Source organism: Moschus berezovskii, chromosome 18 (genome assembly GCF_049115385.1).
Source record: "Moschus berezovskii isolate FMDL1 chromosome 18, NW_MosBer_1.0, whole genome shotgun sequence".
Lineage (NCBI taxonomy): Eukaryota > Metazoa > Chordata > Mammalia > Artiodactyla > Moschidae > Moschus > Moschus berezovskii.
Window position 1 is genome coordinate 46,383,207 of NC_142477.1, and position 26,928 is coordinate 46,410,134.

Sequence of the window (26,928 nt, forward strand, 5' to 3'; positions counted from 1 at the left end):
ACGGGGTCTTCCTGACCCAAGGATGGAACCTGGGTCTCCCGCATTGCACACAGATTCATTACCATCTGAGCCACCAGGGAAGCTTCGAATTAGTTGAGCTTGTGATAGTACAAAATCATTCTCTAAGACCTATTTTGTTCCTGCAGTGTCCAGACTGGTGAACTAAATGGAAATATTTAATGACTATTGCTCAGTATCCTTTAGATATTTAAAGGTGTCATAAATCTCTACCATTTTCCCAGGTTGTGATATTGATTTTGATTTACTCTTTAAGTTCAGGTGTATGCATGGACACATTGAAAAGCTTCTACTTGGGCTTATACATAGTAATGATTCTTATCCGTTAAGCTCAGGACTCAGCATATTCTGGTACATCAATCCCAACTATATATTGGGGGTTTGGAGGAATAATCTGTGGGTGGAGCTGTGAATCCTAGTGGACCCACTGTATGTCAGACTTTGGCCAGGATCCTATTTATTTCCTATCTCCCTCAAACCCCAACTCTACCAGATACAAAAGGGTGACATTTTGGGTCTCCAAATATCAATGTCACCTTGGACCTTGTGCAAATGTCTTTTAAATGTTAGAGTATCACCCTTTTTCAGTGTGCCATCATACAAATAAATGATTCTAGGTCCCCCTGAGGAAGAAGTGGAAAAATTCATTACAGGGTTTATTTGCCATGGTGTTATAACACCCTATAGGGTTCTTTCCCTTGGGAACCTGGGGATTGGATCTTTTGTCAACAGATCCTCTGTTTGAAAACTAGCGCAGGTCAAGAAATGGGGTAAGGATTCAAGAATTTTTATTGGGACAATTGCACATTGGCTCTTGGTTTCTTTGGATTGTATATACTTAGTTCCTTTGTTGGCTACCCCTAGCATGCTGTGTTTATTAACTGTCCCTATTGTTCTCTGCAGGTGAGGCTTTCTTGGCTGCTACTCGGAATTGTTGGTCATACCAGAATTATAACCCACTGGCAGCTGGTACTTAAGGCCACTTGACTGCTAATGCTTTGGGGTACTGTTCTTTCATGGCCATCAGTGAACCCAGTTCTGTGACAGTCTGCCTTGCCATTAGCCCTGACCTACAGAGGAGAGCCACCATTCACCTTCTTAGTGATGTTGGTTGCCTCTCTCACCAGTGCATTCCCTTGGTGAATGGTATGACATTCGTATGTAAATCCTCTGGGTTTTTGGCCTTAAGAAACATGTCTACCCTAACATGCTCACTTCTCTGGTAGTTGTAATCCTGTCTACTGTCTGCCACAGTAATTCTGGCATCTCAACTTTTCCAGCATGGGCCAATGCCTTTGTTCAGAGTAGGAGACACCCTAGCAGAATGTTCACACCATTCCCTGAGGTTTTTTTACTTACTATTGTGCCAAATCCTTTAATTGAAGAAATTGCCACCATACCAATAAATTGTTCTTATATAGTCTAAATTGGGCTTCCCTGGTGGCTCAGATGGTAAAGAATCTGTCTACAGTGTGGGAGACCCAGGTTAGATCCCTGGGTCTAACTGGCTACCAGGGATCTACCCACTCCAGTATTCTTGCCTGAAGAATTCCATGGACAGAGGAGCCTGGCAGGCTATAGTCCATGGAGTTGTGAAGAGTTGGACATGACCGAGTGACTAACACATATAGTTTAATGTTCTGGCACCCTTTAATTCGGCATTTGCAAAATCCATTCATATGAAACATATTTTTTCAGACTTGCAACTGTTCCTCCTGTATGAAATCTAGCATTTCCTTGGTGGGGTTATGCTCTTACTTAACTCAGATTGTAAGCCTGGTAGCCAAGAGAGGTAGGCAGCCTCTGGAGGAGACCTTTGGCCTTGTGAGAGCAAATCTGAATTATCTTCTCATATGCAGCAAAGCTAGCAGTTAGTGGAGAGTAGTGGTCCTACTATGCAGATTCTGAAGGTTCAGAGAAGTCTTGGGAATCAAATCTTCGGGGCACCCAAATATTTCCATTCCATGTATCACTGTCTCCGGTTTTCCAGACCTGTTTTGGTTAAGCATTCAATCATTATTGGAGGTCGGTCACTGTGATTCTAAAATCCTGGGTTTGATTTTCAATTTTTTTCTGCTTTCCTAATAATTGATACGGGTCTTCCCTGGTAGCTCAACCAGTAAAGAATCTGCCTGCAATGGAGGAGATGTGGGTTCAATCCCTGGGTCAGGAAGATCCCCTGGAGTAGGAAACAGCAACCCACTCTAGTATTCTTGTCTGGAGAATCCCCATGGACAGAGGAGCCTGGAGGGCTACAGTCCATGGGTCACAAAGAGTCGAACATGGCTGAGTGACCAAGTACAATATATGGTATGAGTGCTTCTTTTCAGGCCACCAAAAATTCTCTGACTTTCATAGTTAATTCAAAATTGTCTATTTATTCCTCACAGTTTTTCTAACATCAAGTCTTTAACATAGTAACAATCATTTTAATATTTTGGATATATCATTTCTTCCATTTATTTCAAACTCATTCTTTTCAGCACTGAATTCTCTTCTGTAGACAGGTCAGCAACAGTTGGATAGCTACCTTGTACAAGGGGTCAACTGAGCACAATTTACTGTTGGGGCAAGAGCGCTCATTATTAACCAAACAATGAGTGATCTAGTCCAAAAATTCCATCTTGCCACCTGCTTTACTGGATTATCTCTGTGCCAACTGTCACAGTTTAAGTTCTAGAAGCAGACTCTGGGATGGTGTTAGAAATGGAAAAAAAAAAAAAATTGAAGGTAGTAATATCTACGAAAGGAGAGGGGAGAAAATAGTTTCCTTACTTGTCCAACTTACTCTTAAGTTGGTTACCTTTAAAATGCAAACTTAAATGATTTTTAAAAATAACTGGCTGGCTTTGGTTGTTTTACTGGGGAGAGGGTGGAAAGAACTCCTCATGCCACCATTATGAAAGTGAACCTTCCCTAGAATTTATTTGATGTAATCACTTTACAAGTACAGCTTCTATTTTCCATGTTACATAGTCTATATATGGCTTACAGTTTTAAAAAAATGAGAATGAAAAAATTATTTATCTTTGAACTCAAGTTCATGTTCTATATTGGCTAAATATCATGACTCATATTTGCTCTATGGTATAAATAATTTATTATTTTTAAAATGTGAAAATGCTGAAAGTATTGCATGACTTAGTCCAAAACATTTTTTTTTTAATGTAATACACTTGCCTTTGGTGTTGAGAAGCATCAGAAAAAGAAACTTTTTCTAGATATTTTCTGAGTTGAGTAAGAGTAGTTATGACCTATATTTCAAAGTAAAAAGGATTTGCTTTGGACAAAATCCAATTACCACCTTATTTTCTGAAGTTATTCAATTAATTATTAAATTTATTTAGTAATAAGTTTGGAAAGCTTTCAGGTATCTAAGATAACTTTGCTCTTTAATATTTTCTTCACATAATTCATTTTTAGTTTTTACCGTAGGCAGATGGTTTTAGAAAATAGAAGTAAGAAAATGCCTATTTTCCTGAAACCGACTCTGGTACTTTTACGTATATACATACATAAAAGTACCACAGTTTATGAAAATAGAAAATTCAGTCAGTTTACTTCTGTTAGATCTCATCAAGCACTTTCTTACCATTGAACCACTGGAATATGGAAGACACTAATTTTCCCTTAAAATGTATTGAATGTACTTTCACTACAACTCCCTGGAAAGCCAAAATTTAAACCATATGTTAGTAAATAGGAATACAGATCATAGAAAGGATATTGCTTGTAAATCAAAATTCAGTGGCCATTCTTACTCCTGCTGTTTGCTAAATAGGTCTTATGATTCCAAATATGTTGTAATTGCTTAGTATATTTTGCCAAATGAAATGACCCAAGTGAAAAATAATATGTTTTGAAGATTAAATGACATTGGTAGGATTGTAATTCTCATTGTTTCAGAGTTGCTTTGATTGTGTCTTATTGGAAAATACTACTTTTTTAAGAGTAATAACTTTAGAATTTCATAATTCTTAATAGCAATGTGAACTGATCAGTTATTCATCATACAGTTTTGAACAAGATACCTAAATTCTCTGAGCTTAAATTTTCTTATGTATGAAATCATGAAAATTCTACCTAGTTGGCACAATTAAATGTAAGAAAATATATGAAACCTGGCCCAATGTCTGACACTTTGTATAAACTCAAAGTTCATGTCTTCTCTCCTTCCAATTAAGCATGGCAAAGCAATCCTGTTGAAAATCATGTGTTTTTCACATTAAAACTTCCATAGTTTAGCAGTCAAGTCTTAATTTTGCCAGATGCAGTTATTTGTATGTGTGTGTGTATGTGTGTATTTCTGATTTAATGGCAAAATATGTAGCACTTTTCCAGAGGACCAGGGCAGGAAAATGATCATTAAAATCATATGAATATGTACATATGATGTACATTCTGTAAATATGTACATTCTGTAAATAAAGGAAGAGTCTGAAAAAGGTTGACATCACTGGAATCTGTGTTGAGGTGGAGACTTTCCTTCAGTCTTCATTTCTTCAACAAATATTAATTGCATCAGTTCAGTCCAGTTCAGTCACTCAGTCGTGTCCGACTCTCCGCGACCCCATGAATCACAGCACACCAGGCCTCCCTGGTTCACTCAAACTCATGTCCACAGAGTCGGTGATGCCATCCAGCCATCTCATTCTCTGTCGTCCCCTTCTCCTCCCACCACCAACCTTTCCCAGCATCAGAGTCTTTTCCGGAGAAGGCAATGGCACCCCACTCCAAAACTCTTGCCTGGGAAATCCCACAGACGGAGGAGCCTGGTAGGCTACAGTCCGGGGAAGCGAAGAGTTCACAGGACTAAGCGACTTCACTTTCACTTTCACGCACTGGAGAAGGAAATGGCAACCCACTCCAGTATTCTTGCCTGGAGAATCCCAGGGACAGAGGAGCCTGGTGGGCTGCCGTCTATGGGGTTGCACAGAGTCAGACAGGATTGACGCGACTTAGCAGCAGTGTATAATAAGTCAAAGATCCAATGATGAAGAATCCAAACATGGTCCTTGTTTGAATGGAATTTATTGTAATAGAGAGATGTTAAGCAAATTGTCATATCATTAATGACTGATATCTGGTTCTTTGAGTGCCTATCATAGGAGGCTTTGACCTAGTTAGGAAGGTGAGGAAAGTGAGGAGGTGATGATTGAGCTGATAAATAACATCACGACTGAAGTGACTTAGCAGCAGGGGCTATTTACATAAATAGAGGTGGGAATGGAATTCCAAATGGGAAGAACAACACACACCAACTACTTAAGGTAAGAGTCCATGCAAAACATAAATGAGACATAAAATTTGTGGCCAAAGCATAGAGAGGAAGAAAAAGATGATGAAACTTTAGAAATAATCATCATCCTGGATTATACTAAAAATGTTTATCCTTATTATAAGTGCAATAGGAAACAATTAAAATAATTTAAGCAAGGACAGGGTCAAGCATGAGGTAGATGACAAATTACCATATTTTATGAACTAAGGAGATACAACCAGTTCATCTTAAAGGAGATCAATCCTGGGTGTTCATTGGAGGGACTGATGCTAAAGCTGAAACTCCAATACTTTGGCCATCTCATGTGACGAGTTGACTCACTGGAAAAGACTCTGATGCTGGGAAAGATTGGGGGCAGGAGGAGAAAGGGACGACAGAGAGTGAGATGGCTGGATGGCATCACCGACTAGATGGACATGAGTTTGAGTGAACTCTGGGAGTTGGTGATGGACAGGGAGGCCTGGCGTGCTGTGATTGATAGGGTCGCAAAGAGTCGGACACGACTGAGTGACCGAACTGAACTGAACTGAACTGGATGGGCAAGAGTAGATTTATGTAAATCAATCAAATGTCTCTCAGCAGAGCAGAATGGGGATCAGAGAGGATCTAGGTAGATAGCAATAGAGGGTGTGTATAGAATAGAGAAAATGATGGCTAGGAGAGTCTTAGAGGTTAAAATCATCAGGCCTTTGTGATATGGAGGGTGAGAAAAAGGAATAAAGGATCACTTTTAGGTTTCTCAGTGGGATAACATTTCATTTGATGTAGAATCTGTAATCTTTAAGCCTAATGTGATATCTCAAATCATGACTTACTCTGGAGAAATTTATTAATCATCATTAGATCACAAGATTTCTGTATTAGTGATACATTTGATGTATTTTTGGGCCAGTATACTAGTATATTTTTCATTCTAAATGGCTCCTTTCTAGTTCTTTGAATATTAGCCTGTCTAAATTTGGTTCAGTTCAGTTCAGTTGCTCAATCATGTTCAACTCTTTGAGACTCCATGAATCACAGCACGCCAGACCTCCCTGTCCATCACCAACTCCTGGAGTTCACCCAAACGTACCCTCATTGAGTTGGTGATGCCATCCAGCCATCTCATTCTCTGTCATCCCCTTCTCCTCCTGCCCCCAATGCTTCCCAGCATCAGAGTCTTTTCCAGTGAGTCAATTCTTCGCATGAGGTGACCAAAGTATTGGAGCTTCAGCTTTAGCATCAGCCCTTCCATTAAATACCCAGGACTGATCTCCTTTAGAATGGACTGGTTGGATCTCCTTGCAGTCCGAGGGACTCTCAAAAGTCTTCTTCAACACCACAGTTTAAAAGCATCAATTCTTCGGCTATCAGCTTTCTTCACAGTCCAACTCTCACATCCATACATGACCACCGGAAAAACCATTGCCTTGACTAGACGGACCTTGGTTGGCAAAGTAATGTCTCTGCTTTTTAATATGCTATCTAGGTTGGTCATAACTTTCCTTCCAAGGAGTAAGTGTCTTTTAATATCCTGGCTGCAATCAGCATCTGCAGTGATTTTGGAGCCCAAAAAAATAAAGTCTGACACTGTTTCCACTGTTTCCCCATCTATTTCCCATGAAGTGATGGAACGAGATGTCATGATCTTAGTTTTCTGAATGTTGAGCTTCAAGCCAACTGTTTCACTCTCCTCTTTCACTTTCATCAAGAGGCTTTTGAGTTCCTCTTCACTTTCTGCCATAAGGGTGGTGTCATCTGCATATCTGAGGCTATTGATATTTCTCCCGGCAATCTTGATTCCAGCCTGTGCTTCTTCCAGCCCAGCGTTCCTCATGATGTACTCTGCATATAAGTTAAGTAAGCAAGGTGACAATACACAACCTTGATGTACTCCTTTTCCTATTTGGAACCAGTCCGTTGTTCCATGGCCAGTTCTAACTGTTGCTTCCTGACCTGCATACAGGAAGTACTACATAATTACTAAAGCTGTCTTATTTCTTCTATTCTATGAACTTGTGACTATTTGGAAAAGGACTCAGCAAAATTGAAAGCTGTTTACCTTAACTATTTAGTTCATTAAAAAATCAAAGCAAAATTCTTCGTTGGTATCATCTCCTTTTCTTAATCCTAGAAAATTCAATTTTCTAAAAAATTAAGGTTCATCTATTATAAATATGTTCATATTTCTATATATGATGGTAATTTTATAATTTTGAGAGATTTTCAGACCACAGTCCCAGAGCACTTGCTGTGGTCTCTGTTAACTCAGTTCTATTAGAAGAAAACCTAGAAGGTGGTCTGGTGATGGAATTAGGCAAAGGCATAAGTTAAATTTTAATGCAAAGATCTGAGTTGCTACAAATTCAACTCATCAGAATGGCTAAGAAATTAATGTCTTAATGTTGGCATTTTCTGATTAATTGAAGAAAAATACTTTTTTAACAATTTGATGGTGTAAATTTTAGTAACACATAAAAATTTACTTCTTGTCATAATAAACAGAGTGCAATGACCTTGGATTCAAATTTCCTTGACCCTGAAGATCCAGAAGATTAAGGATCCAGAAGAGATTAAGAAGAGGTGGCAAGAATACACAGAAGAATGATACAAAAAAAGTCTTAATGACCTGGATAACCATATGGTTGAGAATCCCTTGGTCAGCAAGGAGATCAAACCAGTCAATCCTAAAAGAAATCAACCATGAATGTTCACTGGAAAGACTGATGCTGAAGCTGAAGCTCCAATACTTTGGCCACGATGCAAAGAACTGACTCGTTGGAAAAGACACTGATGCCGGGAAATATGGAAGGCAGGACAAGAAGGGTGTGACAGTGGATGAGATGTTTGTATAGCAACCCTGACTCAATGGACACAAGTTTGAGCAAACTCCAGGAGATAGTGAGAGAGAGGGAAGCCTGGTGAGCTGCAGTCCATGGGGCTGCAAAGAGTCAGGCACACCTGAGTGACTGAACAGCAGTAACCACAATGTTGTGGCCACTTACCTGGAGCCAGACATCCTGGAGGGTGAAGTCAAGTGGGCCTTAGGAAGAATTACTAAAAACAAAGCTAGTGGAGGTGATGGAATTTCAGCTGAACTATTTAAAATCCTAAAATATGATGTTAAAATGCTGCACTCAATATGTCAGCAAATTTGGAAAACTCAGCAGGAACCACAGGACTGAAAAAGTTCAGTTTGCATTCCAATCCCAAAGAAGGGCAGTGTCAAAGAATGTTCAATCTATACAATTTCCAGATATACAAGTTGGGTTTAGAAAAGGTAGAGTAACCAGAGATCAAATTACTAACATCCATTGGATCATTGAAAAAGCAAGAGAATTCCAGAAAAACATCTACTTCTGCTTCATTGACTACGCTAAAGCCTTAAATGTATGGATCACAACAAACTGTGGAAATTTCTTAAAAAGAATGGGAATAACAGATCACCTTACCTGTCTCCTAAGAAACCTGTATGTGGGTCAAGAAGCAATAGTTAGACCCAGACATGGAACAACTGACTGGTTCTAAATTGGGAAAGGAGTACATCAAGGCTGTATGTTGTCACTATGCTTATTTCACTTATATGCAGAGTACATCATACAAAATGCTAGGCTGGATGAATCACAAGCTGGAATCAAGATTTCCAGGAGAAATAACAACTTCAGATATGCAGATGATACCACTCTAATGGCAGAAAGTGAGGAGGAAATAAAGAGCCTCTTAATGAGGGTGAAAGAGGAGAGTAAAAAAGTTGGCTTAAAACTCAACATTCAAAAAGCTAAAAACAGAATTCAGTCCCATCCTTTATGGGAAACAGAAGGGGAAAAAGTGGAAACAGTGACAGATTTTATTTTCTTGGGTTCCAAAATCACTGTGGATGGTGATTGTAGCCATGAAATTAAAAGATTCTTGCTCTTTAGAAGGAAAGTCAGGACAAACCTAGACAGTATATTAGAAATCAGAGGCATCATTTTGCTGACCGAGTCCATATAATCAAGGCTATGTTCTTTTCAGTAGTCGTGTATGGATGTGAGAATTGGACCATAGGAAGGCTGAATGCCAAAGAATTTATGTTCTCAAATTGTGGTGCTGGGGAAGACTCTTAAGAGTCCCTTGGACAGCAAGGAGATCAAACCAGTCAATCCTAAAGAAAATCAACCCTGAATACACATTGGAAGGACTGATGCTAAAGCTCCAAAACTTTGGCCCCTCATGCCAAAAGCCAGCTAGTTGGAAAAGACCCTGATGCTGGGGAAGACTGAAGGCAAAAGGAGAAGAGGGTGGCTGAGGATGAGATAGTTGGATGGCATCACCAATTCAATGGATATGAACTTGGGCAAACTCTGGGAGAAAGTGAGGGACAGGGAGGCTTGGGGGTGCTGCAGTCCATGGGGTCACAAAGAGTTGGATACAACTTAGTGAGTGAACGACAAGAACAACAACAGTGGCTAATTCTATGAAATATGAACCAACTTGGACACACTGCAGTTCTTTCAGTATGCTGCAGGATTAATAGGGCTAAACTCTGAGTGACTTTAAAGTGCCTCTAAAGTTCCTGGTGGCTCAGTGGTGAAGAATCTGCCTGCAGTGCTGCTGCTGCTGCTAAGTCACTTCAGTCGTGTCCGACTCTGTGTGACCCCATAGACGGAAGCCCACCAGGCTCCCCCATCCCTGGGATTCTCCAGGCAAGAACACTGGAGTGGGTTGCCATTTCCTTCTCCAATGTGTGAAAGTGAAAAGTGAAAATGAAGTCGCTCAGTCATGTCCGACCCATAGCGACCCCATGGACTGCAGCCCACCAGGCTCCTCCATCCATGGGATTTTCTAGGCAATAGTACTGGAGTGGCTTGCCATTGCCTGCAGTGCAGGGACACGGTTTCAATGCCAGGGTTGTGAAGATCCCCTGGAGAAGTAAATGGCAACCCACTCCAGGATTCTTGCTTAGGAAATCCCAGGGACAGAGGAGCCTGGCAGTCTGCAGTCTATAGGGTTGCAAAAGAATAGAACACAACTTAGCAACTAAACAACAACACATTAGTAGTTATTCTAGAATGAATTACAAATTAACTTGTTTTTCACATATTATTACATTTTGTTTCTCTAGTCCTGCCCATATATCCCATACTCAATCATTCTAAAAGAGTAAATAGTTTTCTCTTACTAAAATACTGTTGATATCCCATGTATACTATTTCATTCTTTAAGGAAATCTGATTTTTTCGCAGGCAACTTGTGCTCAGAAAATAATAAGAATACAAAAAAAATGTGTTTCTGGAGGCCAATATTTTGTTTGCATAAGTTCTTTTAATGTACGTAAATATTGGAATCATTTAAGATATTGTGTCATGTGTATATCCTGTAAGGTCAAAAAGGCCCAATGATGTTAGATAAAAGAACTCAGACGCCAAATAGGTAATTTAACAAGCTTTAATGGCAGTTGCTCCTGAGTGGGGTTACTGGACCTAAGCAAGTGAGGTTGAGGAAGTCCGTGCCCGAACAAAGGCAAGAGGCAACTTATATAGATTTACAGTAAAAAACAGCGGAATTTTTCCTGAATATGGCAAGATTTGGAGTGGTGGTCCCTCATAGGTCAGTTAGCTGGGGGCAAGACTGGGTTGGTTGCCCGGTCGGCTCAAGGTTATGCTGAGGCAGTGGAATAGTTCTTGCTGTTTCTGGGCAGAATGCTGTTTCTGGACAGGAGAGGGAGGTTAGGAGAGGGTTGATTTCCACAAAGAACCATACATCAAGGACACTCTAGCAATGATGGAGGGAATGAGGGAACAGAGCACAATAGTCAGACTTTTTCTACCAGCGGGAAAAAAGGAAGGGGGGAAGGGAAGAGGCCAAAATGGCCACTGAGGTCCGACCTTACATATCCTATTTAAAAACTATTGTTAAATATTTACTTCATTATTCTTTAAGATTAACTTCCTTTTATATTAACATGACACTTTCTAAATTCATAATTTCTTCCAAAGTTTTAAAACCTGGTAAGTCGCTTATAGTCATGTCCAACTCTTTGCAACCCCATGGGCTGTAATCTTCCAGGCTCTTCTGTACAAGGGGATTCTCCAGGCAAGAATACTGGAGTGGGTAGCCATTTCCTTCTCCAGGGGATCTTCCCCACCCAGGGATCTAACCCCTCTCTCTTGTGTTTCCTGCATTGGCAGGTGGGTTCTTTACCACTAGCACCACCTAGGAAGCCTGGTTTTTAAAGCTATAAGCCTTCAAAACTCACAAAATTTTAAAATGCATTATACTGTATGTAACTAAGAAATTGCCAAAAACTGATATGCATGTTTTTTAATCATGTGGTGAAAAAGTATTGCCTTTGGCTGCAACTATTCTTGCCAGTTTTGAGGCCACAGAGTAAAGCTTTATCCTTACTAGCTGATAAAAATCATTTGAATTTGGGAGACTTAACAAGTTTTAAGCAATCCCTGGTATTTCAGATGAACACCATAAAATCTATGAGTGCGGCTACTTCTCTGTGGTTTTACCATGTCCCATTTTTAAGAAAGATGAAGAATTTGGTTCTTGTTTCTTTGTGGTTGTAAAAAGCTACATGTTGAGTCTCTTACGGTTAGTATTTGGGCGTTGTGGTGAATGCCCAAGGTGACTAATCATAGGCTGCCTTGCCTGAGTCTCTTATACTGGCCTAGCCTGTGTGTTTTTCTCTCCCACTCCCCTGTGGCTATTCATTCAGAATCTATCTTTCATGAATGGAATAAAGTCAACACTAATTGCTTTGTTTTTGATGGTGAAATTCTACCAAACCTTTCTTCTTTCTCCTCTGGCAGAACTTTCTTGTCTGTTAGTTGCTCAGTCTTGTCCAACTCTTTGCGACCTCATAGACTGTAGCCCGCCAGGCTCCTCTGTCCATGGGATTCTCCAGGCAAGAATACTGGAGTGGATTGCCGTTCTCTTCTCCAGAGGATCTTCCCGACCCAGGGATCACACCCAGGTCTCCTGCATTGCAGGCAGATTCTCTACAATTTGAGCTACAGGGAAGTCATTACCGCTGCACAAACTATACACACTATGTATATCCATTCAGGCTAATTAGATTACTCTTTAGTAACAAATACCCACATTTTGTAGTTTTATGCAACGTAAGTTATTCTTGCTCATGTTACGTGTCCCTTGTGGACTGGAGATTCTGGCCCCTGTTATTCTCATTTGGACCCCAGACTGAGAGAGTGATTTCTGGAAACTGGCCAGTGGCTGTGGTACAGGAAAGCAAGAGCGTGGTGAATCGTGTACTAGTTCACATATACACCCAGACTGCCATTTATCACGTTTCATTTGCTGAAGTAAGCTGTATGGCCACACACAACTATAAGGAAGCTGCTGCTGCTGCGTCACTTCAGTCGTGTCTGACTCTGTGCGACCCCATAGACGGCAGCCCACCAGGCTCCCCTGTCCCTGGGATTCTCCAGGCAAGAACACCGGAGTGGGTTGCCATTTCCTTCTCCAATGTGTGAAAGTGAAGTTGCTCAGTCATGTCCGACTCATAGTGATCCCATGGACTGCAGCCTACCAGGCTCCTCCGTCCATGGGGTTTTCTAGGCAAGAGTACTGGAGTGGCTTGCCATTGCCTTCTCCTATAAGGAAGCAGACAATTGCAAATCCATGTTTCTGGAAGGATACATATAAGAATTTGGTGACCAGCACTAATGACTTCCTCAATCTCCCTTCACCCAGCACCCCATATGGAGGGATATAAATGTATGAAGTGTTTAAAACTGAAAAATATCCTATGGTTTTACTCTACTTGAAAAGAATAGCAAAGAAAAATAGTCATTTGAAATAGTTACTTGTCTTTTTAACCAATAAAATAGCAATATCAATTTCTCAGTCCATTCCAAATATTCCATCATTTGGATGATAGTCTGGAAACTTTTGAAACTACAAGGTAGATTATGTTTACAATTAATCTGAGGGGTTAACATAAACAACTTTTGGAGAGAAAATATATGACATTTGGACTTGGGTGATCAGCAACCTAGAATGGGATGAACTGGTCTTGAAGCTGTGTCTTAATGTACTCCCTTCCTGGAGTTTTCTTTCAGTAGTGTAACTTGTTATTCTATTGCTCTTAGAAAAACTTCTGTCTCTGAAGACTCAATACTAGCTACACAATTAACCTTGACTTTGAGAAGGAAATTTTCCTGAATACAATGTGGGAGGAATAATTGCAAGTATTTTTAACATTTCTTTTGCTTAATGCTTTCTAATCTCTGTCCATCTTTTTCTGTCACTTTCCAGGAAGATCTTTTATAGGGCAAGTGCAAGCTAGTAGTATAATCATCAGAGTTGTTCTAAAAGTGACCCACTTTTATTATTCTAGCTTAACTTTCCGCTATACCCATCAAAGTCAAGTCTGAAATCACATAAATGCACCAGGTTCTTTCAAGGTTCCAAAGAGTCAGCATGGAACAGTGCAAAGGCACAGATTTCGGGCGTCAGGTATATCCAGATTCAAATCCTGGATTTGACATTTATGAGCTTCTTGACCTTAAGCAAGTTACCTAAACTCTCTGAACATCTGTTTTATCCTCTCTTCAATGGGGATGATAATCATGATTCATATAATTATTTTCAGTATTAGGCTTGATATATGTAAAGTGCTTATCACAATAACTGGAACATAGTTGAGTTTCCATAAGTGATAGCTATTATCATCATTGTTATTATATCTTCATATCTGTATAGACAGTGTTCCTTAGACATGACATTTCTAATCTTATTTACATGGCAAATTCATATTCATACTTTATAATGATGCAGTTCTCAATGCCTATATTCTTCAACTTGCCCTTCTAAGAAAAATTACCTTATTCCTTAGTACTCTGCTCACTTACACATTATGATTGTTTCTTATATAGGTTATACTATTGACTGGATCAAGGGTGGACTAATATCCAAATCCACTTGTATACAATACTCTGCCTTCTAGGGTCTGGATTAGATAATATAATAGGATTTACTGTCAGTAGTAAGTGGTCAGTCCATAGTAAGAGAATTGAGAGTATGGAGGAGGCCATGAAATAGGAAGACAAAAAGTCCTCAGGCTTTGAGTCCCTTGGAAAAGAACAGAAAAAGTATTAAACCGTTGGTATCTGAGGGATTTTTGTTTCCAGTCACCACAACACGGATCCTCTGCTTCATGCAACCACTTTATAAAGATGTACCTCATATGCTACCTTTCAGAGTGCTCTTCTGACTCCTCCTAGGAGTAGATTTTTGGGGTCCCAGAATATTTTGTACATATATTTTTTATAGAACATATTCTAGTAATCTCTATCGTAACATAATGGGAATTTCTGTCTTTCTTTGTAGTTCTAGCACATAATCTCGTCTCTAACATACAGTAGATGATGAATGATAATTATGATTTGTGAATAATAAATAAATAAGTGAATTCTTGCTTATCCTTCCTATAGAATTCAGAAAAGCACTATCACTTACAGGTTAAGTGACTTAAAAAGAGTGCACCTATATTTTTAATTGAGTGATTAGCTTCTGTTAAGAGTAAATGGCATTAGTTCACCTTGTTCAGGTTAACAGAGAGAAACGTACAGTCACAAAGCTTTTCTTTACCTTCCTTTCTAACCCGAAATCAACACGGGCATTATGTAACACATTCCTGCTACATTTTGTGAAAATGAAGATTTGTGAACTGCGCTGAAGCAAGAGCAAAACTTTGGTTAAGTGAATTATATAATTAAATTCTGCATCCTAACACTCCATGAATTTATAGGATCTATTGTGTAATTAGTTTACAAAAGAAAGAGCATTGGAGTTATTTACGACAGATGTTCACCTAACTTAAAACAGGAAGAGAGTATTTACTTCTATGTAGTTATTACAATGTAATTAAAACCATAAAACCACCTTATCTGAATTTCAAAGCTCAAACATATTTTTTTCCTTTTTTGGCCTTATTGACTACATTACTCTTTACTGATCATGCAAAGATCATAGGAAAAGGCCGCAGGTTGGCCACTGTAGGCTTGCCAGATATTTTAGTAAGGTTTTACTTATTCTTTTGCTGCAGTTTTCAGTGGATGATGAGATAAATTTCTGAAAAGTTGTATGTGTGTTGACAGAAACACATGTAGAATATGGCTGGTGACAAAAATCATCTTTCTGCCTATGCTCTGGGAGTGAAAGAAGGAAAAAGAGGTGGTTCAATTACCATGTGCTAAAAAAAGATCTGAGTTTTATGCGAGTAGTTAGTGTGGGTGTCTTAAATCACTTTGGTCATGTCTGACTCTTTGCAGTCCTATAAACTGTGGCCCACCAGGCTCCTCTGTCCTTGGGATTCTCCAGGCAAGAATACTGGAGTGGGTTGCCATTTCCTCCTCCAGGGGATTTTCCTGACCTAGGGGTCAAACCTGCGTTTCTTATGTCTCCTTCATCGGCAGTGGGTTCTTTACCATTAGCGCCACCTGGGAAACCCCAGTTAGTACATAAACCACTGCTGTAATTTCCAGACAGTGAAGAGGCAGAAATATAACTGTCTTCTGATAGGTATCCAGATTGCCTGTATATGATTTTATATACACTTTGCAAATGTGGATGTGGAGAATTCAGTGTGATTTTTACCATATACTGTGCTGGTTAGAGATGGTCTTAGACTCTCCACCCTCCATGGTAAATCTGCTGGAGGGAAAGTTCCTGCAGGAAATACTAGTTAGATTTAAAAAATAAAAAACAAAAAAAACCTCCACAAACTATCTCTTTCTTCAAGGCCTTCATAGAAATATGCCCAGATGTCAAATGTCTGCTTCAATCAGTTCAGCTCATTTCACCATAATCATTTGCTTGTTATAGGAGATTTCCGACTCCTCCATAATGGCTCCCTGGGATCAGGGCAATATTATTCAGGGATTTGACAACATGTGCAAACTCTTTTTGAATTAATTTCAAAGTCTTTTGTGACTGGTGTCAATTTGGCAACAGGGTTCTTTCATATTCATAGGCTCAAGGTCTCGTGTTTGGGGGTTGTTAATTTTAAGAATTTCCTCTTCAACAACTCCCTTTCACCTTCCAGAAGACAGAAGTTCTATGAACATCAGAATATTAGAATTAAAATATGGAGGGAGACATAGAGTTTGAGCTTTTAAGGTTGACTTTTTGACTCTGAAAAGAATTTTTAATGGCAACATAAGTAAGGCTGAAGCTTAGAATCTGCCTCATTCAAGGTCTCCAAATAGTCACAGAAAGAAAATTTTCAGCTCTAAATGTGGCCCTTATTATAAAATGCATCATTTATACTACAAAAATCATTTTACAGCAGAAACATAAAAAAAGATTAACTAAAAATGGAGACAAAATATTGGCTAAGGTTTTAAAATTTCTTATAAAAATAATTTATTAAAATTGAACTATAGAAGACAGAAAATATTTCACAACTTCATTTTGCTCATTGTTGCCCTGAAGACATCATGAAACATCCCCAGGTCCACAGCATGGGGTTGGACACAATATAAAGAAAGCTAAAGAAACACAACCCTTTCTAACCAAAGACAAGAGTTGTAACTAGTGGGCTTGTGAAACTCTGTCACCCAGTGTCCCCAGGAGTCTTCCTTTTTAGTGGAACCTGTAACTAACTTTAAAACTTGTCAAAATGGAAAGAGTGGCTGGCCAGTAAGATGGTGTTTCAGGAAGCATAACTTCTGCACATTGGCATTTCATTTTATTGACTGGTTCATTACTGGTACTTTCAGAGGGATCACTTCTTTCAGGTTGTGGCCAGTAAATAAGTCTTAACAACCTCTCCTATTTAAAAAAAAAGATGTAATATTAAAGCTGAAAAGATTTATACACTTTGTTTTGTATGAATTAAACCAGTATCCAGACATATTTGTGGGAATTTATGACCCAAGGTTGAGCTCTAAAAAACTTCTGTTCTAGACGTGTTTTTAACAAACTAATTCATTTAGTACCTTTTGTATCTTTCTGTGTAACAATTATTAAATTTCTATCAATTTCACATCAAAAGGAAATTATTTCTTAGGGTTCTATTATCAAAGGGAAAAGTAACCATTTTCAATAACTGTTAACCTTATTTGCAGCATTATTATAAATTCCTTCATACTCTTTCAGGTTTGTGTAACATGTTTTGGCTAACTGCTCTGACTAGGTTTTTGAAGACAAATGAGAATTTGTATAGAAGAACTTCCATTAGCATAGGATAAATTTTTAATTTAAAAGAAAGACTTTAAAAAATTTACTGGGAGTGGTAGCCAAAGGGATACCATTATGCTATCATGTTGGTGTTCCCTAAGCAAACACATAACTATTTCTTGACAAAATGTTGTCTATAATCATGTAGGTTTTATTGTAGTGTCTTATTAGATTTTCATTTTCTTTGACGTAATAAGATTCAAAGCCAAACATAGCTCTGTAAAATTAAGTTTTATTGTCTTCATGTTTGCTAAGTCAAAATTCCTTTCCTTAATATTGCTTAAATACGATTAGGTTTAAATTTTTGAGGTTTAAATTCCTTTCTTTAAAAAAATAGAAATGGATTTTATGTCTTTCCAAATAAAAGATAGAGCAGTGATGATGACCCATACACAAAACCATCCAAATTGATTATAGATTTTGCAAATAAATCCTAATTTCTTTAATAATAAACCTATATTTTAGTTGAAACTGTTAAGTTTACAGATAAAAGTATTTGTCATATGGAATACATGAGAAAAGCTCTAGTTTCTAGACATTGATAGCTAGATTGGATATAGTTTCTATTTCTGATATCTCTTACTGGTTTTTCTGATTTCTCACTATCATTTTATTTCTATTGTATATTTAATATGTAGTGAACTATATAGTGAACTATATATGTGTGTGCTTAGTCACTTGGCAGGTCTGACTCTCTGTGACCATGGACTGTAGCCCACTAGGTTTCAGCATCCACGGGGATGCTCCAGGCAAGAATACTGGAGTGGATTGCCATGCTCTCCTCCAGTAGATCTTCCCAACCCAGGGACTGAACCCAGGTCTCCCTCATTGCAGGTGGATGGAATCTTTACCATCTGAGCCACCAGGGAAGTGTTCAGTTCAGTTCAGTCACTCAGTCGTGTCTGACTCTTTGAAACCCCATGGGCTGTAGCATGCCAGGCCTCCCTGTCCACCACCAACTCCCGGAGTTTACTACTCAAACTCCTGTCCATTGAGTCAGTGACGCCATCCAACCATCTCATCCTCTGTTGTCCCTTTTTCCTCCTGCCTTCACTCTTTCCCAGCATCAGGGTCTTTTCCAGTGAGTCAGTTCTTTGCATTAGGTGGCTAAACTATTGGAGTTTCGGCTTCAGAATCAGTCCTTCCAGTGAACATTCAGGACTGATTTCCTTGCAGTCCAAGGGACTCTCAAGACTTTTCTCCAACACCACAGTTCAGAAACATCAATTCTTTGGTGCTTAGCTTTCTTTATGGTCCAGCTGTCACATCCATACATGACTACAGGAAAAAACATACATGACTATACAGACCTTTGTTGGCAAAGTAATGTCTCTGCTTTTTAAAATGCTGTCTAGGTTGGGCATAGCTTTTCTTTCAAGGAACAAACGTATTTTAATTTCATGGCTGAAGTCACCAACTGCATGATTTTGGAGCCCAAGAAAATAGAGTCTCTCACTGTTTCCACTGTTTCCCCATCTATTTGCCATGAAGTGATGCTACCAGATGCCATAGTCTCATTTTTTGAATGCTGAGTTTTAACCAAGCTTTGTCACTTTCCTCAAGAGGCTCCTCAGTTCCTCTTTGCTTTCTGCCATAACAGTAGTGTCACCTGCATATCTGAGGTTATCAGTATTTTTCCCAGCAATCTTGATTCCAGCATGTGCTTCATCAAGCCGGCATTTTGCATGATGTACTCTGCACATAAGTTAAATAAACAGGGTGACAATATACCATCTTGATGAACTCCTTTCCTGATTTGGAACCAGTCTGTTGTTCCATGTCCAGTTCTAACTGTTGCTTCCTGACCTGCATACAGGTTTCTCAAGAGGCAGGTCAGGTGGTCTGCGATCCCCATCTCTTTCAGAATTTTCCACAGTTTATTGTGATCAACACAGTCAAAGGCTTTGGCATAGTCAATAAAGCAGAAAAAGATTAACACTCTTGCTTTTTCGATGATTCAGCGGATGTTGGCAATTTAATCTCTGGTTCCTCTGCCTTTTCTAAAACCAGTTTGAACATCTGGAAGTTCACGGTTCACATATTGCTGAAGCCTGGCTTGGAGAATTTTAAGCATCACTTTACTAGTGTGTGAGATGAGTGCAATTGAGCAGTAGTTTCAACATTCTTTAGTACTGCCTTTGTTTGGGATTGGAATGAAAGCTGATCTTTACCAATCCTGTGGCCACTGCTGAGTTTTCCAAATTTGCTGTCATATGGAATGCAGCACTTTCACAGCATCATCTTTTAGGATTTGAAATAGCTCAGCTGAAATTCCATCACCTTAGGAATTACTTACTTCCTAAGGCCCACTTGACTTCATATTCCAGGATGTCTGGCTCTAGGTGAGTGATCACACCATCATGGTTATCTGGGTCATGAAGATCTTTTTTGTATAGTTCTTCTGTGTATTCTTGCCACCTCTTCTTAATATCTTCTGCGTCTGTTAGGTCCATACCATTTCTGTCCTTTATTGTGTCCATTTTTGCATGAAATGTTCCCTTGATATCTCTAATTTTCTTGAAGAGATCTCTAGTCTTTCCATTCTATTGTTTTCCTCTATTTCTTTGCATTGATCATTGAGGAAGGCTTTCTTCTCTCTCCCTGCTATTCTTTGGAGCTCTTCATTGAAATGGGTATATCATTCTTTTTCTCCTTTGCCTTTAGCTTCTCTTCTTTTTCTTCCAGTCACTGGGTAGATGTTTTCTTCTTTTTTTTTAAATTATTAGTTGCTCTGGATTTTAGTTACTACTTGCAAGGCCTTTTCTCCAGCACATGAACTCTCTAGCTGAACGCAGGTTCAGTAGTTGCGGTGCACAGGCTTAGTTGTGATGTGTGGCATCTTAGTTCCTAACCAGGGATCAAACCTGGGTCCCTTGGATTGCAAGGCAGATTCTTAACCACAGAACCACCAGCAGAGTCCTGGTGGTTTTGTCTTTAACTGACCCACAAAGAGGGTGAATTCTTGGTGACAGAGTCAGAAAATTGTTTAAACAAAGAGTAATTTTAGCAAAAAAAAAAAAAAAAAAAGATATGGTCTTCATTCTGTGACAGTTTGAAGAGAAGCTTAATAGAAAATTGAAAATACATTTCAGTCAGTTCAGTTCAGTTCAGTTGCTCAGTCGTGTCCGACTCTTTGAGACCCCATGAATTGCAGCATGCCAGGCCTCCCTGTCCATCACCAACTCCCGGAGTTTACCCAAACTCATGTCCATCGAGTTGGTGATGCCATTCAGCCATCTCATCCTATGTTGTCCCCTTCTCCTCCCGCCCTCAATCCCTCCCAGCATCAGGGTCTTTTCCAGTGAGTCAACTCGTCGCATGAGGTGGCCGAAGTATTGGAGTTTCAGCTTTATCATCAGTCTTTCCAATGAACACCTAGGACCGATCTCCTTTAGAATGGACTGTTTGGATCTCCTTGCAGTCCAAGGGACTCTTGAGAGTCTTCTCAAACACCACAGTTCGAAAGCATCAATTCTTCAGTGCTCAGCTTTCTTCACAGTTCAACTCTCGCATCCATACATGACCACTGGAAAAACCATAGCCTTGACTAGATGGACCTTTGTTGGCAAAGTAATATCTCTGCTTTTTAATATGCTGTCTAGGTTGGTCATAACTTTCCTTCCAAGGAGTAAGCATCTTTTAATTTCATGGCTGCAATCAGCATCTGCAGTGATTTTGGAGCCCCAAAAAATAAAGTCTGACACTGTTTCCACTGTTTCCCCATTTATTTGCCATGAAGTGATGGGACAAGATGCCATGATCTTAGTTTTCTGAATGTTGAGCTTTAAGCCAACTGTAAAAACTAGATTTAGAAAAGGTGGAGGAACCAGAGATCATATTGCCAACTTTGGTTAGATCATAGAGAAAGCAAGGAAATTCCAGAAAAACATCCATTTCTGCTTCATTGACTATGACAAAGCCTTTGACTGTGTGGATCACAACAAACTGTAGAAAATTCTTAAAGATTTGGGAATACCAGACCACCTTACCTCCCTCCTGAGAAATTTGTATGCAGGTCAAGAAACAACAGTTAGAACCAGACATGGAACAACTGAGTGGTTCAAAATTGGGAAAAGCATATGACAAGGCTATATGTGGTCACCCTGCTTATTTAACTTACATGCAGAGCACATCATGCAAAATTCTAGGCTGGATGAAGCTCAACCTGGAATCAAGATTGCCAGGAAAAATATCATCAACCTCGGATATGCAGATGATACTACCCTTTTGGCAGAAAATGAAGAGGAACTAAAGAGCCTCTTGGTGAGGGTAAAAGAGGAAAGTAAAAAAGTTGGCTTAAAGCTCAAATTGAATAAACTAAAGTCATGGCATCTGGTCTCATCACTTCATGGCAAACAGAAAGGGAAAAAGGAAGTAGTGACAGATTTCATTTTCTTGGGTTCCAAAATCACTTTGGATGGTGGCTGTATCCATGAAATAAAATGATGCTTCTTCCTTGAAAGAAAAGCTATGATTAATGTAGACAGTGTCTTAAAAGAAGAGACATCATTTTGCTGACAAATGTTCATATAGTCAAAGCTATGATTTTTCCAGTGGTCATGTACAGCTGTGAGAGCTGGACCATAAATAAGGCTGAGTGCTAAAAAACTGATGCCTTCAAACTGTGGTGCTGGAGAAGACTCTTGAGATCTTTTGGACTTCAAGGAGATAAAACCAGTCAGTCCTAAAGGAAATCAACCCCAAATATTCATTGGAAAGACTGATGCTGAAGCTGAAGCTCTAATGATTTGGCCACCTGATGCAAAGAGCTGAATGGGAAAGATTGAAGGCAAAAGCAGTAGGTGGCAGAAAATGAGATGGTTAGATAGCATCACTGACTCAATGGACATGAATTTGAAAAAACTCCAGAAGATAGTAGAGGACAGAGGAGCCTGGCATGCTGCAGTCTATGGGGTTGCAAAGAGTTGGACATGACTTAGCAACTGAACGACAACAGCAAAATAATCCCCAGCAATCTGTTCACATAGTTTTCACATAGTAGAAACTGTTTTGGTTGTCTTCATTCCTTTCATTGGCCTCTCCTAAGAATTCCCTCCCAAATTCCCCTGCAGAGGTGTTTGAACAGTATATAGTCAACTGGACCAATGATGGGTGAGTATCTGTCTGAACTGATCAAAGTCCTTTTTACACAAATCTACATTTAGGATATCTGGAAATGCTTACCTAAATTTTCAAAATAGTTTCCAAATAGAATCTGTATTTCTACAACTAAGATTTTTGTCCTAAATAATTAGTGTTACACATTAGAGTACATTCAAAATAGAAGTAATGGAAAATTACTGTAATTAAAAAATAGGTCACTGGTTAAGAAAATTATGATAACTTGATATAATAGAATTCTATGGAGTCTTTGAAACTTGTGTTTTGGAACTGGGACAAAAAATCCAGTGCTTCAATGAATGAGACAAGAAACATATATGAGTGAAATAATTTAAATATGACTATAGTTACAGTTCAGTTGCTCAGTCGTGTCCAACTCTTTGCGACCCCATGGACTGCAGCATGCCAGGCCTCCCTGTCCATCAACAACTCCCAGAGTTTACTCAAACTCTTGTCCATTGAGTCAGAGATGCCATCCAACCATCTCATCCTCTGTCGTCCCCTTCTCCTCTCTCCTTCAATCTTTCCCAGCATCAGGGTCTTTTCAACTGAGTCAGCTCTTCACATCAGGTGGCCAAAGTGTTGGAATTTAGGCTTCAACATCAGTCCTTCCAAAGAACATTCAGGACTGATTTCCTTTAGGATGGACTGGTTGGAAATCCTTGCTGTCCAAGGGACTCTCAAGAGTCTTCTGCAACACCACAGCTCAAAAGCATCAATTCTTCAGCACTCAGTTTTCTTCATAGTCCAACTCTCACATCCATTCATGACTACTGGAAAAACCATAACCTTGACTAGACAGATTTTGTTGGCAAAGTAATGTCTCTGTTTTTTAATATGCTCTCTAGGTTGGTCATAACTTTCCTTCCAAGGAGTAAGCGTCTTTTTAGTTCATGGCTGCAATCACCATCTGCAGTGATTTTGGAGTCCCCCAAAATAGTCTGCTACAGTTTCCACTGTTTCCCCATCTATTTCCTATGAAGTGATGGGACCAGATGCCATGATCTTCGTTTTCTGAATGTTGAGCTTCAAGCCAACTTTTTCACTCTCCTCTTTCACTTTCATCAAGAGGCACTTTATTTCCTGTTCACTTTCTGCCATAAGTGTGGTGTCACCTGCATATCTGAGGTTATTGCTATTTCTCCCGGCAATCTTGATTCCAGCTTGTGCTTCTTCCAGCCCAGTGTTTCTCATGAGGTACTCTGCATATAAGTTAAATAAGCATGGTGACAATATACAGCCTTGATGTACTCCTTTTCCTATTTGGAACCAGTCTGTTGCTCCATGTCCAGTTCTAACTGTTGCTTCCTGACCTGCATACAGGTTTCTCAAGAGGCAGGTCAGGTGGTCTGGTATTCCCATCTTTTTCAGAATTTTCCACAGCTTATTGTGATCCACACAGTCCAAGGCTTTGGTGTAGTCAATAAAACAGAAATAGATGTTTTTCTGGAACTCTCTTGCTTTTTCGATTATCCAGTGGATGTTGGCAATTTGATCTCTGGTTCCTCTGCCTTTTCCAAAACCAGCTTGAACATCTGGAAGTTCACAGTTCACGTTGAACCTTGTTGAAGGCTGGCTTGGAGAATTTTGAGCATTACTTTACTAGCATGGGGGATGAGTGTAATTGTGTGGTAGTTTGAGCATTCATTGAGTATAATTATATATGCATATATTAGTGAGTTGTAGGGATCACAGCCAGCTAGAATGTTTATGTCCTTACCTAGAGGGTAAGTGACTTTTCAGTTTCAGCTATTTTTGTTCCCCAAGGGTGCAGACCAAGTATTGCTTGATCTTTTGATTTTCCAAAATGAAAATATCTTAATATTAGAAGTGAAAATTTCTAATTTAAATTATTGTTGATTAGTTGCTTAGTCATGTCTGACTTTTTGTGACACCCCCCCATTACCCCATCCCACCCCCCATGGACTGTAGTCATTCAGGCTCCTTTGTCCATGGGATTTTCCCACAAGAATACTGTAGTGGGTTGCCATTTCCTTCTCCGAAGTGATCTTCCTGACCCAGGGATCAAGTCCACGTCTTCTGTGTTTCCTGTTTTGGCAGATTCTGTACCTCTGAACCACCAGGGAAGCACCATTTAAATTTTAAGCTCAGTTAAAACTAAGAGATTTTTGGCAAACAAATTTAAATGGTAAGTGAAATTCATCAGAGGTAAATAATTTGTAATTTCTGTTTAGAAAAATATTCACTTCCAAATTTGAGCACTCATTGTACTTACTGTTTGTTCTTAAGTTTGAGAAATCTGGTTAAAATAACAGGTATCAAGAAGGAATTCTCCTAAAATCAGGAATAAGGCCAGCATGTCTGTTCACTCTGCTGTTCTGGAGATTCCAGCCAAAGTAATCAAAACTAAAGCAGTAAGTAAATACAAACATAAATAGGCAAAAAGATATTGATGTTTTTATTGATGTTGTAACCCAGCAATTCCAATTTTGAGTTATTCTTGAGGGTATAGTGAGTAATTTGCACAAGAATGTATGTTCAAGGGTATTAATTCAGCTCTATTTAACTAGAAAAGGTAGAAACAATCTAAATGTATAACAATGATGGTTGGGTTGAACAATTTGGCACATTCCTACAAAGAGATTTTCTACATGAAAATATACATGTGTTTGCCTACATTTTAATAATAATAAATATAACTAACATTTAAAGGTAAACAGTTTAAAAATATTTTAATGCACACTGGGCTTTTAGTTGTTTGTCTCTAGTGGAGGGATTTGATTTTTCTGATTTATTTTTTACAGTGAGCACATGATCTCTGTATAATCAAAGTGAACGTGAAGTCGCTCAGTCGTGTCCGACTCTTTGCGACCCTGTGGACTGTAGCCTACCAGGCTTCTCTGTCCATGGGATTCTCCAGGCAAGAATACTGGAGTGGGTTACCATTTCCTTCTCCAGGGGATCTTCCCGACCCAGGGATTGAACCCGGGTCTCCGGCAATGGAGGCAGACGCTTTAACCTCTGAGCCACCAGGGAAGCCAAAGGCTAGCACTTTACATTTTATTTTGAAATTGAAGTTTTGCTAATTTTACTGAATATAAATTAGACAAAATATATTTGATTTTACTGAAGAATGAGTTTCCCACCTATTTAGTAAGCCATAATAAATCAAACCAGAAAGGAAAATTTTGAAGAGGTGCTCAAGAATGTCTAATAATCCAGAGAAGTCACAAAAGACAAGTACTGAGGAATGTTTGTAGTGTTGGTAATTAGTAGGTCATTCATTTTGATCCTTACAACTCTGCATTAAAAACGAGGAGATTTGTTTTGTTCCTAAAATCAAAGAGATGTCATTTTCCCTTGTCCAAAGCAATTTGTTCAGTTTTCATGTTGCTTGATGATGTTAAAAAAAAGGTGCTGGGACTTGTTTATGTCTGTTAGCCTAAATTAAATATAATAAGCATCTAAGCAAACTTAGAGGGCATTCATTTTATACAGTAATTTTAGAGGAGATACTGATTATTATCCATAAATTAATAGTAATGATTATAAAGCATGTTAAAATTAAATATCTTGAAATATTCATTAATGCATTCCTTCATATATTCATTCAACAAATATTAAATGGCTATTCTGTGCCAGGCATTGTTTAGGTGTTGTGGGTCTACATCCAAGAACAGAACAGATATTATGCACTCCTGGAGCTTATATTCCAGTAGGGGAAAGACAGTAAACAAAAGAGTAAAGCATCTGCTCAGGCTAATGGTGACTGCTATCAAGAAAAATAAATCCTGGAAGGGCAGGTTGTTCAGGGGTGGCGTTGGGGTTGAACTATTAAATAGTGCAATCATGATCTATCATGCCGAAAAGGGACCGGTATACAAAGGCTTCATAAAAATAAGGAAATCATTCTGAACCTGCAGGAAGAGTGATAACAGAGAGCAGCAGGGGCTGACCTTTGTGGAGATTCTAGATTTCCTCTTGATACCACAGGAAATCTTTGGAGGATTTTCAGCAGAAAGGTAATTGACACCTCTGACTTAGGTTTGAGAAGGGGATGACAGAGGATAAGATGGTTGGATGGCATCACCGACTCAATGGACATGAGTTTGAGCAAGCTCTGGGAGTTGGTGATGGACAGGGAAGCCTGCTGTGCTGCAGTCCATGGGGTTGCAAAGAGTCAGATACAACTGAGTGACTGAACTGAACTTAAATCATATCTGCAAAGTACCTGAGAGAACACATTCATAGATTTCAGGGATTAGAACATGGATATCTTTTAATAGCCATTATTCTGTCTACTGCAGGTAGTTTACTGGATTACATCATTAGGAGTACAAAGTCAGAGCAGGCATCAGAGTTGGTTGATTTAG